Source organism: Grampus griseus, assembly GCF_964374135.1.
Source record: "Grampus griseus genome assembly, chromosome: 1".
Lineage (NCBI taxonomy): Eukaryota > Metazoa > Chordata > Mammalia > Artiodactyla > Delphinidae > Grampus > Grampus griseus.
In genome coordinates, this window is record NC_139017.1 from 65,935,355 (window position 1) to 65,949,753 (window position 14,399).

The window sequence follows — 14,399 nt, forward strand, 5'->3', positions numbered from 1 at the left end:
ATGATTCTCTTGGACTGGTCTTCTACCAAATCCCAATCAATCCAGACATTAGAACGACCACAATACTGCAGACACTTTATATTTACAGAACACTCTTTCAAACATTCCGAACTCTTCACACAATATCTTGTTGTAATTTAACCCTCACAACAAAATCACGAGGTATGTTCTTATCATCTTCATTTTACAGATGAGAAAACCATGCTTTAGGGAACTTATGTCACATAGCCAGTTCCTTTCTGTGCTACAGACATATGTTTAAATTCTAATGTGTGTCAGAAATTAAGGGTGAACAAGTATTCACAAAGATCTCTGCCGTCAATGACTTTACAATCTGGGGAGAGAGAGAGATACCTAAAAGAATAATTTCGACGTAATACGGTGTGAGGACAGATTAGGCAGAAGCTGCACCACAAGTAGAGAGAAGACATCATCCAGACCAACCCACAGATTCAGGGAGATTCAGAGAAAGTGGGTGAGGAGGGAAGAAACATGTCAACTAAACTACAACTTGACTGAGTCATTGGCTCACAGATGGGGAAACTAGAATTTAAACTCAGGTTTGTCCGACTCTCCAATTCATGTTTTTCCCACCATCCTGTGACATGGTAGGTTTTCAATGGATATTCATTGAGTAACAGAAGAAATGAATGAATGAATGAATGAATACATTATGCTTCTTCCAGTGGAGAGAATGGCTGAAATGCCAGCCCAAACAGTAACTTTGGCTTTAAAACTCCCACATTCTGACCAGCTGAGCTAATCAGCTAATGCACCTTAGGGAATTCCAGGAGGGCTCCCTGGCAACAAGGCAGATGGTTCTCAACATATGGAGCCCGAATTCACTCCTACAATCTCTCAGAATTGGTTGATAGATTCTAGAATTGAGGAGAGGACTCACCACTTTTGTCTACTCCACTGCCTCAAAAAACCTTTTTTAGTGTCCTGGGCTTTGCAGACAGAGGGAAAAGAAACTAAGTAAGACCAGAGTTCCTAGTGCTACAGCAAAGATTCCCACAGAATCCCACACTAAACCCCTCTGGCTCCAGATAACTCTGTGTAAGGAAAATGGATCCTAATTCTCCTACGCCTACCTCCTCTGAAATTTGGTTCTGCAAGGAGGAAAGCCAGGATCTCGAAGACTTGAAGATCAGAGCAATGTGCCCACATCCTCAAGTGTTTACATGGGGCTGCCCGTCTCCTCCCACAACCTCCTGTTCCACTGTGTTTGTGGAGCAGATGTCTCCGTGCCAGCAACCCCCCTTCTGCACTTCCTGCTTCTCGGCCCAAATCTCTGCCTTCTGTCTTCGTGTGTTTGGCATACACATGCAGCAAGCTTGGAGCTTGTGTGTGCCATCATTGCACAATTCAGAAACCCCAAATAAGAGACAGGTGGTAGGATTCTCCCAGGGAATTAAAAGAAAGACTCCAAGCCCACGCCGTCTGAGTCTGGCTGCCCAGTGAGCAGCCTACGGGTGGGTTGGGCTAAGGCTACTGGTTCAGTAGTTAAAAGGCAGATTCTACCAAACCCATACAAGGCTGTCTTTATTCCTTGGTCCCAAACATTTCTACTCAGAATTTCCTCTTGGCTCTTTCCAATTCTTGAGGAAAGTCTAACTTATTTTGAACGATTGATGAAATCAGTCTGTGGAGGAGAGTCACATCAATAAAATCACAGTCATTTCTTTAAGAAGGGAGATATGAAATGGGCCTTGGAAAGTCACAGACTCTTTGGTACCATTATTTGGATCAGTTTGGGGCTCAAGAGCCTTCATTGCCCTCTTGGGAATTAAGATTTAATGATTCAGCTACTCCATGATGGATTAAAATGGGTTTGCAAATTTTGCCACTGGGGCAAAAGATCACAGCTACCGTCCTTTCCTTTAAGGAAACAGGGTTCAGTTCATATGCTGGGGGGGCGGGGGGGTCAGCAAACTTGTTTCTGTAAAGGCCCAGATAGCAAATATTTTAGACTTTGTGGGCCAGAAGAATTCTGTTGCAACTATCCAACTCAGTTGATGTAGCGCAAAAGAATTCACAGACAGTATGTAAATAAATGAGCATAGCTGGGTTCTAATAATACTTTATTTACAAAATACTTTATTTACAAAAACTGGCCTACTTGTTCTACCATTACCTAAATTACCCCTAAAAAAAATCAGAACCTACATTTAACATGATCTCCAGGTGATCTGTATACAGTACATCTGGAAACCAATGTGTCTCAAATACTAATCAAATTATATTGATAGATCCTGAGGCCTGAGGTTCTGTAGTTTCAACAAGCTACCAGGTGATACTGATGCTGTCAGTGGATGATGTTTAATTAGCAAAGATCTATTTTGGTGATTCTCTACAAAACCCAATACTGGGGTAGAACATGGGAACTGGTGGGTACCAGCAGCCCACCACTACCCACCCAGTTTCTCTACCTCCAAACAGAATAATGCATGCATAATACTATGCTAAATGTTATGCCAAAGCAAAAATATCTGACAGAGACTGAGACCTTGAGTAAGAGGGTCTCACAATCTTTTGAGGGGGGGACCTCATATAAATAAAAAAGTAATCAATACAAGAGGTTGTATGAATGTCTCTTGTAAGACAATACGACATCAGTGAAAAACCCTGACATATGCTATGAATGTCTAGCAGGAAGACCCTCAATCCCTCCCATCCGTCATAAAGGGAGGAACCAGGGGCTCTGTAAGCCAGGAAGCAGGAATTTTGAGTAGATTCAGGGTCAGGAGGAAATTCAGTGAACATTTCCAGCCAGGAACACAACACGATTCCTTCAGCCCACAATCTCTGAATAAAAGAGCTGATGTAATATGAGAAATTATAAGGCATTGAATATTAAAACAATGGAAATAAGATTCTACCAGACTTACGTAAACTCTGAGGGCAATACAGTTTGTGGCTGACCCTTAAATCTACTCTTAAAAGCTACAAAGATCAAAGCAAAAACGAGAGACTGAGATTTTAGAAAACAGGCTCAAAGTGTTTCATGCATATGTATTTTTAGGCCTCCAGATACTTCCCCCTAAGACTTATTATTACGACACCTTAAATCTGGCTCCGAACTGCACCCACACTCAGCAAGAGGAGCATCAGAAACGAGCATCTCCCAAAGCAACGTCATCCCCCTCTCCTAGAGCATGTACCACACAGATGCTCAGTCCCGAGGACGGCATCCAGATGTCTCAGCCCAGCCAGCAGGCAGAGCCCTCCCCAGGCTGGCAGCCTCCCTCCTTTCCAGCTTTATCTTCCACCCCTCCTCGACCCCAACACTCTGCTCCCAGGAGATTACTATTTCCTCCTTCCCCTCCATCCACGTGCCCAATCCGATCCTTGTTTACTGGTCACTCTGTATCTTTGTTGCCTAGGTCCGCTCTGCCAAGAATGACTGACCCACACCTTTCTGAGTATCGAATCCCTGCCTGGCCTCCAAGGTTTGGCCCAAGCTCCACGCCCTCCATAGTCAAGGCATTTGTTCTCTGACCAGCCCGGACACAAGTGCTCTCTCCTTCCTTCAACCTTTCATCACCCTCTTGACGCATCCTTACCTCCCTGGAGCGTACTTCTCTTTTGTGCTCCTTCCCTCTCGTATTAGCCATGAGCAACTCAGGCTGGGTTCTCTCTCGTTTATATTTGAATCCCTTCAGGTCACTTCCAGAGTCGCTTACACATCACAGGTGCTCCATAAACAGCGTTATTATGTTAGTAAGTAAAAATACTATGCAAAGTCCTTGGATAACCATGAACAACAACAAAAAAAGAGCATGTAGTCTAACCCATAGGTTCTTTTTCAGATCACCATGGTCCGTTCTGTTTCTCCTTTTCAGAACATTTTCAGAGCCTTGTTCATCCAGAAACGTCCAAATCAACCTCTGGCACATCTAAGCCCCAGTTCCCTGTGCCAGGTTTGCTTCCTCCATTTCTATTGGGCTCCCCTCCCCTGTCCTGCGGTGGCACACCCACCATACCTGTGGCTCCCTGATTAGTTAGATGCTGACCCAGACCTTGCCTTCTCTAAAATGATCCCAGCACAGCCCAAACTCCAAAATCTCAGACATTCGGGTTTATGCAGCAGCACGATCACAGGGTCTCAATCGTCTCAACTGTAATCCATTCTGTGACAAGCAGACGCCTCTCAGGTTTGCTCCTGTCACGGCCCCAACTTCCCCCCACCCCCATGGCCTCCCCCCTCCAACAGCCCCCCCATGCTGTCTTCATGCCCTAGCACACATGTCCCCCAGGACACATGAAACCAGAACCTTCCATCAGAGTGGCTCGTGAGAAACAGACCACTTGCAAAGGGAAAACAGTTGGAAATACAAGATTTTCCTTTAAAGGAGAAAGTAACGTTGGCAGCAGTGCTCTTCTCAGCTGCCCTCCAGCAGTGTTGAAAGAGCCATTTTGGGAGACAGAGGGAAAGGAAGGAAGTGTGAGTGACAAATGGAGAGCAGAAAATAGTGAAAGAGAGGGAGACAAGAGAGAAAAGAAGAGGGAAGACAGATAAGGGCGGGGGTGGGGGGGGGCACAAACCGGAAGGAGGTGGGTCGCAGAGCAAGAGAATGAGGGTCAAAAACAAAAGGAGAAGGGAGCAGAGGAGGAGGTGGAAAAGGCAGAGGAGGAGGGGCCTGCACCGCTGGGTCTCACGAACACGGGCCACCAGTTCTGTGGCAACCCTGCCGCTCTCCCCCAGGAGCTGTGTCATCCACCAGGGGACAGGCTCTCCACTGGCTTATTAGAAACACTCAGAGCTCTGAAGTGTATGTCAGAGTCCCCTGGGCCCAAAACAGACAACTGAATAGAATTCAGGGAGTCTGTCCCCAAAGGCTCTTGTTAACCTTCTGCATTCAGCCTTCATTAGAGATGCAAGATCTTTGAAAAGTCCGTGAGCATACATACAGACGAAGCCTCATGTTCCAGAGTTTCTGTTAATAATGTCCCCTTTCCCTCACAAGTGTTCCGGTTTAGATGTTAAATTACTCACGCTTCCTATTAATAAGAGACACAGGAAGCTGAAACTTATTAAGTCTCTAAACAGACTGAAATACTTAGTCTCATCATTCTCAGAAAAGGAGGAAGCCTGCATTGGTGACCAGAAGAGACCAGAAGAAACCAGGACTCCTTCCTGGGAGAACCAAAGTACTTGAGATAATTCTAGGCATAATACTATGATGGTAAGGGTGGGGAAGGCACCAAGATTAGGCTTCTCGAGCCAAGGCTATTTATAGCACGTGCCTTGGATATTGAAATAATAATTTCTAGGGCTTCCCTGGTGGCACAGTGGTTGAGAGTCTGCCTGCCAATGCAGGGGACGTGGGTTCGGGCCCTGGTCTGGGAGGATCCCACATGCCGCGGAGCAACTGGTCCCGTGAGCCACAACTACTGAGCCTGCGCTCTAGAGTCCACGAACCACAACTACTGAGCCTGCACATCTGGAGCCTGTGCTCCGCAACAAGAGAGGCCACGATAGTGAGAGGTCCACGCACTGCGATGAAGAGTGGCCCCCGCTTGCCGCAACTAGAGAAAGCCCTCGCACAGAAACGAAGACCCAACACATCCATAAATAAATAAATAAATAGATTTAAATCATATGGGCTTCTAAGAAGACCTCTGCTTAGATAATAATAATAATAATTTCTAGAACTAGTCATTTAAGGTTGGGTGGCAGGGGAAGAAAAGAGCACAATGATAGGTAACTTTACCCTTCTGAAAGGTAAAGCAGAATGGGTCACAGATAAATAATGTTTGAGGAGTCAAATGGAATAGAGAAACTCTGCAGTAACCTGCAGTAACCTCTGGTTAGTGGTTAAGTGTAGCTACGGATTATTCATTCTGAAATGTACACCATGAAGGCTCAAGTTAAGACTGCTTAGCTCTCCAGTATCAAGAGTCTATTGGAAGGAAGGAAGGGAGGGAGGGAGGGAGGGACGAAATTAGTTTCAAGGCAATCTATGGGAATAAAGGGACCCAAGCTATTTTATCACCACAAGGAAGCTAAGGAGTAATGCGGAGGGAGGGTGGGTAGGATGACCTAGATCATAAACAGAAAGGAGTATATAACCCCAGGAGCATTTGACAGTGAGAAGAAATCTCCTGGGGAATGTGAGGAAATAGTACTTTACCCTCCCATCCTCATCCTTCATCCCAAACATGGTCCACATTATTTACTCAGTTGCACATTCACTTAACAAGTATTACAGAAGCTGTGAGCGATGTAAGTCTAAATCAAGGCACTGAGTCCTCAATGAGCATCTTCCACATGCCAGACCCCATGCTAGATGCTAGGGATGCAGGCATGAAGGAGATGTGGTTTCTGCCTTCAATAAGCTCCAGACTGAGAAGGTCTCAGACACGTGCAATTGCTACCGTTCTAGTTTTGTTGATGGGATTTGAGTCTCCTAAAGCATGAACTGAGAAGTCCCATTCAGACCAAAATTCACCTACAGCAGACCACCTAGACCTGTGCAAACGTTTTTGGTTTCCTCATGAAAGCTCTGCAGTGTATCATGTTTCTCTTTCTGCCTTGGGTCCCAGAGCTAAGTAGTACACTTAACTGCAATAAGCATCCCTGGGCTAGGTTTTCTTGTACATTTAACTCTCCCAAAACTTATTTCAGGGCTCTGGTTCTCTTACCCTGATTTTAGTAGTTCTGTTAAGTATTATTTTTCTCTAAACCACCTCAAATTATTGCTGGAAGAGGGCAATTTATTTAAAAATTTATAAATGATCTTTTCTATTAGAAGAGGCCCAGATTGATCCAGGAACCCCAGAGATTCCAGTGGGTCTTATAGGGACAGGGAAGACCTAGAGATCCTGGGTCACTCGGAGCTGGGGACACAGGACACCCCAGGAGGGGCCTCTAATCTGGGCTGGCTACAACTGGATCAATGAAGTACAAAGAGGAAACAGACATTCAGTATCAGGTTCCCTGTACAATCAAATCCATGATCTTTTCATTTGATATCAGCTCTAGGACAGAACCCGAGGCTCACCTTTCCCCATGACACCTACCAGGGTAAGTGAGGGGCTCGAGGGGAGCCACACTGTCACCCCCAATCTCCTGTGGTGACCCAGCTTCAGTGACTGCCCTACTTACATCAACGGGTGCAGAACATCCTCTGAGGGGCAGGATCCTCAGGAACAGCTGGCCTCTGCTTCGCTTCAATGATCGTAGCTTCTTTGCTTCAAGTCACAAGTCTCAGCACTTTCTAGAGCATTGAACCCCCGACTAGTTGTAGATCTCCCTTTACAGAGGGGGAAAAAACAGAAAGCAATGTTTTATTACAGATGTTTTCTTCATTCATGTTTTCTTTCCTGTTTGACGTTTCTGCCCACCACTATCGAAGAGAAGCCTCCCCAGGACCCCTGGCACTGAAGGAATTTGACAAATCCTCAAAGAGTTTTTGTTTATGGGGCTTATGCTATTGATATTTACCAACTTAGAAATAAAAAAACTGAATTTTTAATTTATTACTTATTAATTCATTAAAATAATAATTCTATGTTAGCACAAATAAGAATTTTTCATAAAAATTTTTCATAAAACGTTTAGTGAGAAGAGTGACATTGTTTTACATTTTTAAAAATCTCTTTGATATCTGGCTTAATCAAACAGATTCTATCTGCTTCTGGATTCAATTTGTTGCAGTAATAGCACAAGTCATTTAACCTCTGGAAAATTCCACCATATACTTGTGGGAGAATGAGAGTGAAAAAAGCAAAAACATCCTAGTGTTATTATGAAAACAGTTTTTATCCTGTGGACCCCCTGAAAGGGTCTCAAGAACTCGCAGGGATCCCCCGAGTACACAGGAACCAGTGCTCCATACGGTCAAAAGAAGTCACGCTTCCACCTCGGACTATCAGTCCCCTTCCTCAGATGCAGCTAGTTATCAGTTACCTGAGTAGTCTTCTAGAACTATCCTAAACATATGTAAAAATATATGGATGGATAGGATTTTTTTAATTTAAAAAAATCAAGTATGGCATCCCATATATTTCACCTTGGGTTTTCTGTTATACATGTTGGGGGCAGTTGCATTTCAGCATCTGTAGTTACATCATTCCTTTTCACAGGTCTATAGTATTCCACTCAATGGATACAAGGATATATACCTCTACATAGTGCCACAGGGTCCAAGTGGGTTACTGAACGGCTACCATAAGTTGCCAATTTCTTCAGTGAAGGATTTAGAACTTAATGCAAATAAAGTGGCCACATGGAGCAAGAATGAATGTCACATATATTAGTACAGCCTTCCTCTGACTTCTAGTTCCCTAACAAGGCATGCAGCTGAAGTCTTCAAACTTTGAGAAAATATCCCAACTTTGGCAATACTACTGTCCTTTTATACTTGGGGCTTCCCTCAGTGTTCCAGAAAAACCTGTACTAATATCTCTGTGCCTGTTTGTACCAGAATGTTTACAAACATCAACCTCTTTTGAAACATACTATCATCAGCGCCACATCATCATGGGGGAAGAAAGCAGGATCAGGGTCCAAGGGTCCCCAGACAGTATTTCTGAAAACTATTTCCCTGTGGTACTAAGGTTACAAAGGTTAGCCCTGTTAGATCACAATTTCCCTGACATAGAAAACCTGTCATCTGAAGGAAACCCTCACCTCATAGGGCTAATTTGGTCTAATTACATTGCAGGCTTCAAATGCTAAAATGTATGCAGACTACCTGCGTTCATCTCCTCACTCTGAGATTTACTAGCTGTATAATCTTGGGAGTTACTTAGCTTCTACTTACTTGTAAGATGGAGATAATGATAACTATCTCACATAGTTATGAAGAAGAAGAGTTGTAATTCTCTAGTAAATGTGCCTGCCACACAGTAGGTGCTCAATGCTCAGTGACTGCTAGCCCTCTCCCCTTATTGTTCTATGAGCAGAAATAATGTGTGAGACTGATCTCATGTCATGGACTGAGCTGGCTTTTCAGGGAACCCCAATAATCTAGTCTTTTAGGAAGTCTGGAGCTATAAGAGACTGTGACAAGAGAAGAGGATGGAGATTTTTTTTTCCTCTTGTGATGTTTGTCATCTGTCTGATTCAAAATGAGAGACACAGGTCTGCTTTCCTCCTCACTAGGCCAGGAAAACTGGCACCAACATTTCCGGCATTTCTGTTTCAACTTTTCCATCTGTCTCTGAAATTATATAGGCCAGCGTGGTTTGCACTTTTAGGCCCACAGACTCTACAGAAAATCCATCAGGTTTGGAGGAACCCCTCAGGTGAGGATGAGCAGAGATTTACTTCTGAACAATTCCCAGGAGTAGAAGCAGCACTTACAATAATTACAGACAGAATCATTATCACCTCCATTTACAGATGAAGAAACTAAGGTCTGGAGACATTAGGTAAATTCCCCAAGGTAACACAGCTAACAAGGGCAGGGTGGGAACTCAAAACCAGGTTTGTCCTATTCCAAAGCTCAAATTTTTAACCACATCATCATATGATGCTCTAACTAGAAAGGAAACCAGTCCTGTCATGACATAGCAAGGCCGGCAGCTTCATGGAAATGGTCTCACAGAGGGAGAAATTATCCTTAACTGTAAGTTAAGGATTTACTAACCCAGTAGTGTAAAAAATCAAAATCAAAATTCTTCAGAAAATCATACCTCAACTAGATGCAAAGTAGAATGGCAGGACACCAAAACCAATATTTTATTAGTTTTGGATTTGTAGATTATCTTATTTTATTTGCATTTGATTAGATCAATTATTAAGATTAATAGGTTGTTTCAATTTATAGATTATTATTTTAAAAAATAGATTAATAATTTAATTTAGCCAATAGTATTTCTAGCTCCTAGTATACATCAAGTACTATAAGTGTTAAAGATGAAGAAAACATGTTCCTTGTCCTTGAAGAAGAAGATATAGTGGATATTATAAGATATAATAGATATAACTACTATATATAGTATATATATATATACATAATATATATATTTGGGTTGGTGAGATAATAAGATAGAAAAGAATAAGATACTAAAAGAAGGAGAAATCAAGCCAGTGGAATGTTCAGGGAAGACTTGAAGGAGGGAGAAGGCATCATTTAAGTGGACTCTTGAAATATAACTGGGATTTTGTCAGAAAAAGTAAAAATAAAAGTCTAAGAAAAGGGAACAATTTGAATAGGCAAGTTATGGAATGAGGATATCAATAAATAGTTGCTGGAGGACAGGAAAAGCTCAGTAATTGAAGCTAGAGCTGGAAGATGGTTGAGGCTATGGACGCTGGCAAGAGGTGAGAACAGGCGACCCAGGAAAAGCTTTGGAAGAGGAATGACGGGGTGAGGGAGGCTCTATAAGGCTTAACCTGGCATGTGGAATGCTTTAGAGGAGAGAGAGGGGCAGAGTGACCAATGGGAGCCTGACCTAGAACAATGACATCAGGAAGGGAAAAGAAATAACGTGGAGGTATGATAATAATCAGGTGGCGAGGACTGGATCGCTCAGCGACTAGCTACAGCAGGGAAGAAGGAAGGAGTCAAGGAAGCCTGCGTTTCCAGCCTGTAAGTGACCAGGAGCACGTCATTACGTATTAACAAAACCTGGGAAAACTGGAAGAGGGATTGGTTTACAAAGGATGATTGTGAGTTTGGTTTTGAACATAAAGAATTTGGCTTCCTCTCAATGGAAACAGATTAATACAGCGAGCAGAGGAGTAGAAATCTGAGTCTGGCCTTCAAGAGAGAGTTTGGTTCCATCAATAGATGAATGGATAAAGAATACACACACACACACACACACACACACACACACACACACACACACAGTGGAATACTACTTGGCCATAAAAAGGAGAGAGTTTGGTGTTATGGATTCATATTTGAACATCAAGTCCATAAAAGCAATAATTAAAGTCTGAGAAGATGAGATGATCTGGGAAGAAGGAAAAGAAGAAAACTAAAGACAGAACCCTGGGGCCTATCTGCACGGACTGGTGGAAGAACGTCTCTGCTTCCCCTACTACCCTCTGGGTGAGACTCAAGACAACTTAAAAACAGTTCCTCCTCACAAAACATCAGCACCCCTGATCTAACCCACCTCCCTCAGTTTACAGATAAAGAAGACTCAGGCCCAGACAGTTAACTGATTTATCCAAGGCCTCACAGCTGCTTATCAGCAAAACTGAGACTAGACAAATGAAGTGACTTGGGAATTAGTCTTGCCTTAGCAACTGGATACTTGCATGTGCACCGTATGACATGCTTGGATTCAGAGAAGCCTGAGAGCAAACCAGCAGCTTCATTTACCTCTGCTCCATCAGTTCAGCACTGTGACCCTGCCCAACCATATAATCAGCTCAGGGGTTCAAACCACATCTTACTCATCTTGTTGTCACTGTCCCTCTGCCCTCACTTTCCTTACCACTGTCTCCGCTACCGTCGTTATTACAGAGTAGAAAAATCAGATTATTTTCCTCTTCTGAATATGCACATGACCACAGACTTTTGGAGTTGAAAGAACTTAAGATTTCATCTAGTATTAGTATAGCCCCTGTGCAAACAGAGCCAGAGAAGTTCAATGACCAGATGACCAGTTAGCAGTAGACCCCAGACTAAAATTCCAAACTCTTTTTTTCTTTCCATTACACTACCAACCTTTAGTGCAAGAGACTTATTTTTAAGACAATGTTTCGTGTCTTTAATTTCTTGAAATTATGCTATGTAGCCCTCTCCCCTCAAGATGCTTCTTTAAAAAACGAGCTCCATGGTCCAAAATGTTTGTGGAGTGCTATAAGCTATACCTCTCTTGGACGGTCAAAATGCTTATTACCACATTAAAGACCTTGGCAAGTCCTTGCAGTAAAGAAACCTGCTCAAGTCTCTAAGAATACTTCCCAAAAACTTATTTGGCCACAGAACTCTGGCCCTGGCCCTGGCCCTATCGTTCTCCATTTAAAAACCCACTGGTTTCCAAGGATTGTAATTTGGGAAGCACCACCTTTGCCCAGTCAGCAAGATTTCCTTTGTTAGGTCCCAAGAAGAAGTGCCAATACTGAGGTCCTCCCTGTGTGAACCGGGTGGGGTAGCAGTGAGAGACAGAGAAGGAGAGAGAAACAGCAAAGAGCCCCAGTCTCATCCAGAGCCATCTGCCCTGCCAACATCCAAGGGCGAAACAGCTACTTGAGAAGTTTTGACTCAGGATCCTGGTTATAAGCTTAAGGCAGTTGAAGTGGAAATCATCTCCAACCTTGACTTCTTGTGGGAAAATGGGTTTCCAGGTTCTCAAACACTCCACATCAGCTAGCGTGCGGGTTTCACCCTGCCTCTAGCCCCACCATTAGTAGCAATACTCTCTCATCAGTGTCCTTCAAGTTACATCCACAGCGACTCTAGCTTGTCCTTGCTCCTTCCACCACCCTGGTCGAAACCCTGTCACTTCACATCTGGAGGACGGACAGCAGCCTGGGTGAGTCTCCCCAACTTAACTCCTTCTCCCCTGCAACTTCCCTGACATGCTGCCGTCACATTAATCTTCTCAAAACAGCACTGCACCTGCTTTAAGATAAAGGAAAATGTTCAAAACTCCACGACATCCACAGCTCTCCTTAATGTAATAAAACACATCTATACAAGGTTATTTCTCCATGCTCTCCAGTGCAAATTTCCACCACCCCAGGCTCACATCCTCACTGTTCAGAGCCGGCGGGTCATAAGCAGTCTGACTACCAAGCCTCTGTTCTTCCTGCTCTTTGCCTCCTGCCTATCTAATTCCATCCAATTCTTACTCCACTTCCAGCATCCAGCTCAAGTCCCCTGACAATACAACCCCTTCCCTGCACTCCTGTGCTTGCAGGCACTGAGCAACTAGCCCCACGTTTCCTTTACCATTTCCTGAATTTTCTAACTGATAACAAACTCAGGAAATGACTGTGCCTTATGACAGTCAAGGCACTCAGTAAATGCTCAAAAAACAAAACAAAACAAACCTTTTGCTGCATAAAGGAATAAATCCTTTATTGACCTCGGAACAAAGAGTTAAGCAGAAAATTTCATGCCTACAAAACACTAGGAAAACGAACCCTTTTCTGCGCCTCAAAGGCATTTCTACCTTTTTAGTTCAATTGATCTTAGTTTTAGGAAAGGGGAAGAAGATTGATTTTACCCCATCCTGGGGCAGCTGGCGAGTTTTCATTCTTTTTTTTTTTACAGACAGAGCTGTGCTTTCTTGCTCCTTCTCATAGTTTCCCTGCAGTGCTTGGCCTCCAGGAGACAGCCTAGACGGAGTACATTAGGTGATATTTAAACATGTATCTCTAAATTCTCCACGGGTCTAGCCAAAAGAATGTTTTTTCCAAGAACATATCCTCTACTGACAATTGTTCCTTCCTTCCTTCATTCTTTGAACTATTTGACAAACATTTACTGAGTGAATCCTTGAGCTACAAGGGTGGATAGAAAACAATCATGGTCCTCGAGGCACCCACAGCGGCCGTGGCCCACGGGCACAGCCGCTCCGTGGCATGTGGGATCCTCCCGGACCAGGGCACGAACCCGCGTCCCCTGCATCGGCAGGCGGACTCTCAACCACCACGCCACCAGGGAAGCCCTGGGATCTGCATTTTTAAAAAGAACTCCAGGTGATTCTGATGTATACTGAAGTTTGAGACTCTCTGGTTCCATGGAAGGACGGGCATATAAGGAGAAGATTATAAAACAGTGGCGCCTACTTGCAAAAAAAGATATCCACAAGGTATGACACAGGCTCAAGGAGAGTAACGAAGCAGTGGTAAAGAGTTAGGTGTTGCAGTGAGAAAGACCTAGGTTCCAATTCTTATTCTGCTACTTATTCACTATGCAAGTGAACCTCTCTTAGTGTCATGTGTTCTCATATATAACATAAGAAAAATACCCACTTCACACAATTATATAAGGTTTCAATGAGATCAAGTATATAAAGTGCTTAACATAAATCTTGGTACACAATAAGCACTCATCACTACGTTGTCATGATAGGTTCTATTATATATATAAATTTACAAATGGATGTTTTTTCTTTTTCTTTTTTTTTTTTTTTTTTGGCTTACAGGATCTTAGTTCCCTTGACCAGGGATTGAACCCAGGCCCCAGCAGTGAAAGCTCTGAGTCCTAACCACTGAACCACCAGGGAATTCCCTAGACATTTTTGATTATTAATGAAATTTAAAGAAACAAGGGCAGATCGGAAAGGTTTTCCTGAAAAAAATAGTAGCTTGAATTTAGTTTTAAAACAGAGTATCTCCAAGTGTAAATGTATTCTTTCAGTCCTCAACATTTCTAGAATGTTTTAAAGTTTATACCTTTGATTCTATAATTTGGAACTTTTCATACTAATGGTAACCAAGCACTGCCATGCGATTTCAGGGCCTGCCTTTTCTTTGT

At 43.3% G+C, this 14,399-nt stretch overlaps 1 protein-coding gene across 1 annotated transcript in view; it reads right to left on the reverse strand.

Annotated features, from left to right (window-relative positions):
* The window catches only part of DDR2 (discoidin domain receptor tyrosine kinase 2), a 163,934-nt gene that overhangs the window by 135,044 nt on the left and 14,491 nt on the right, over window positions 1-14,399 (reverse strand). The window contains exon 2 of the mRNA XM_082674930.1: window positions 7,112-7,259. The gene's annotated coding sequence lies outside the window, so the exon portion shown is untranslated. The remainder of the gene's footprint in view (window positions 1-7,111; window positions 7,260-14,399) is intronic.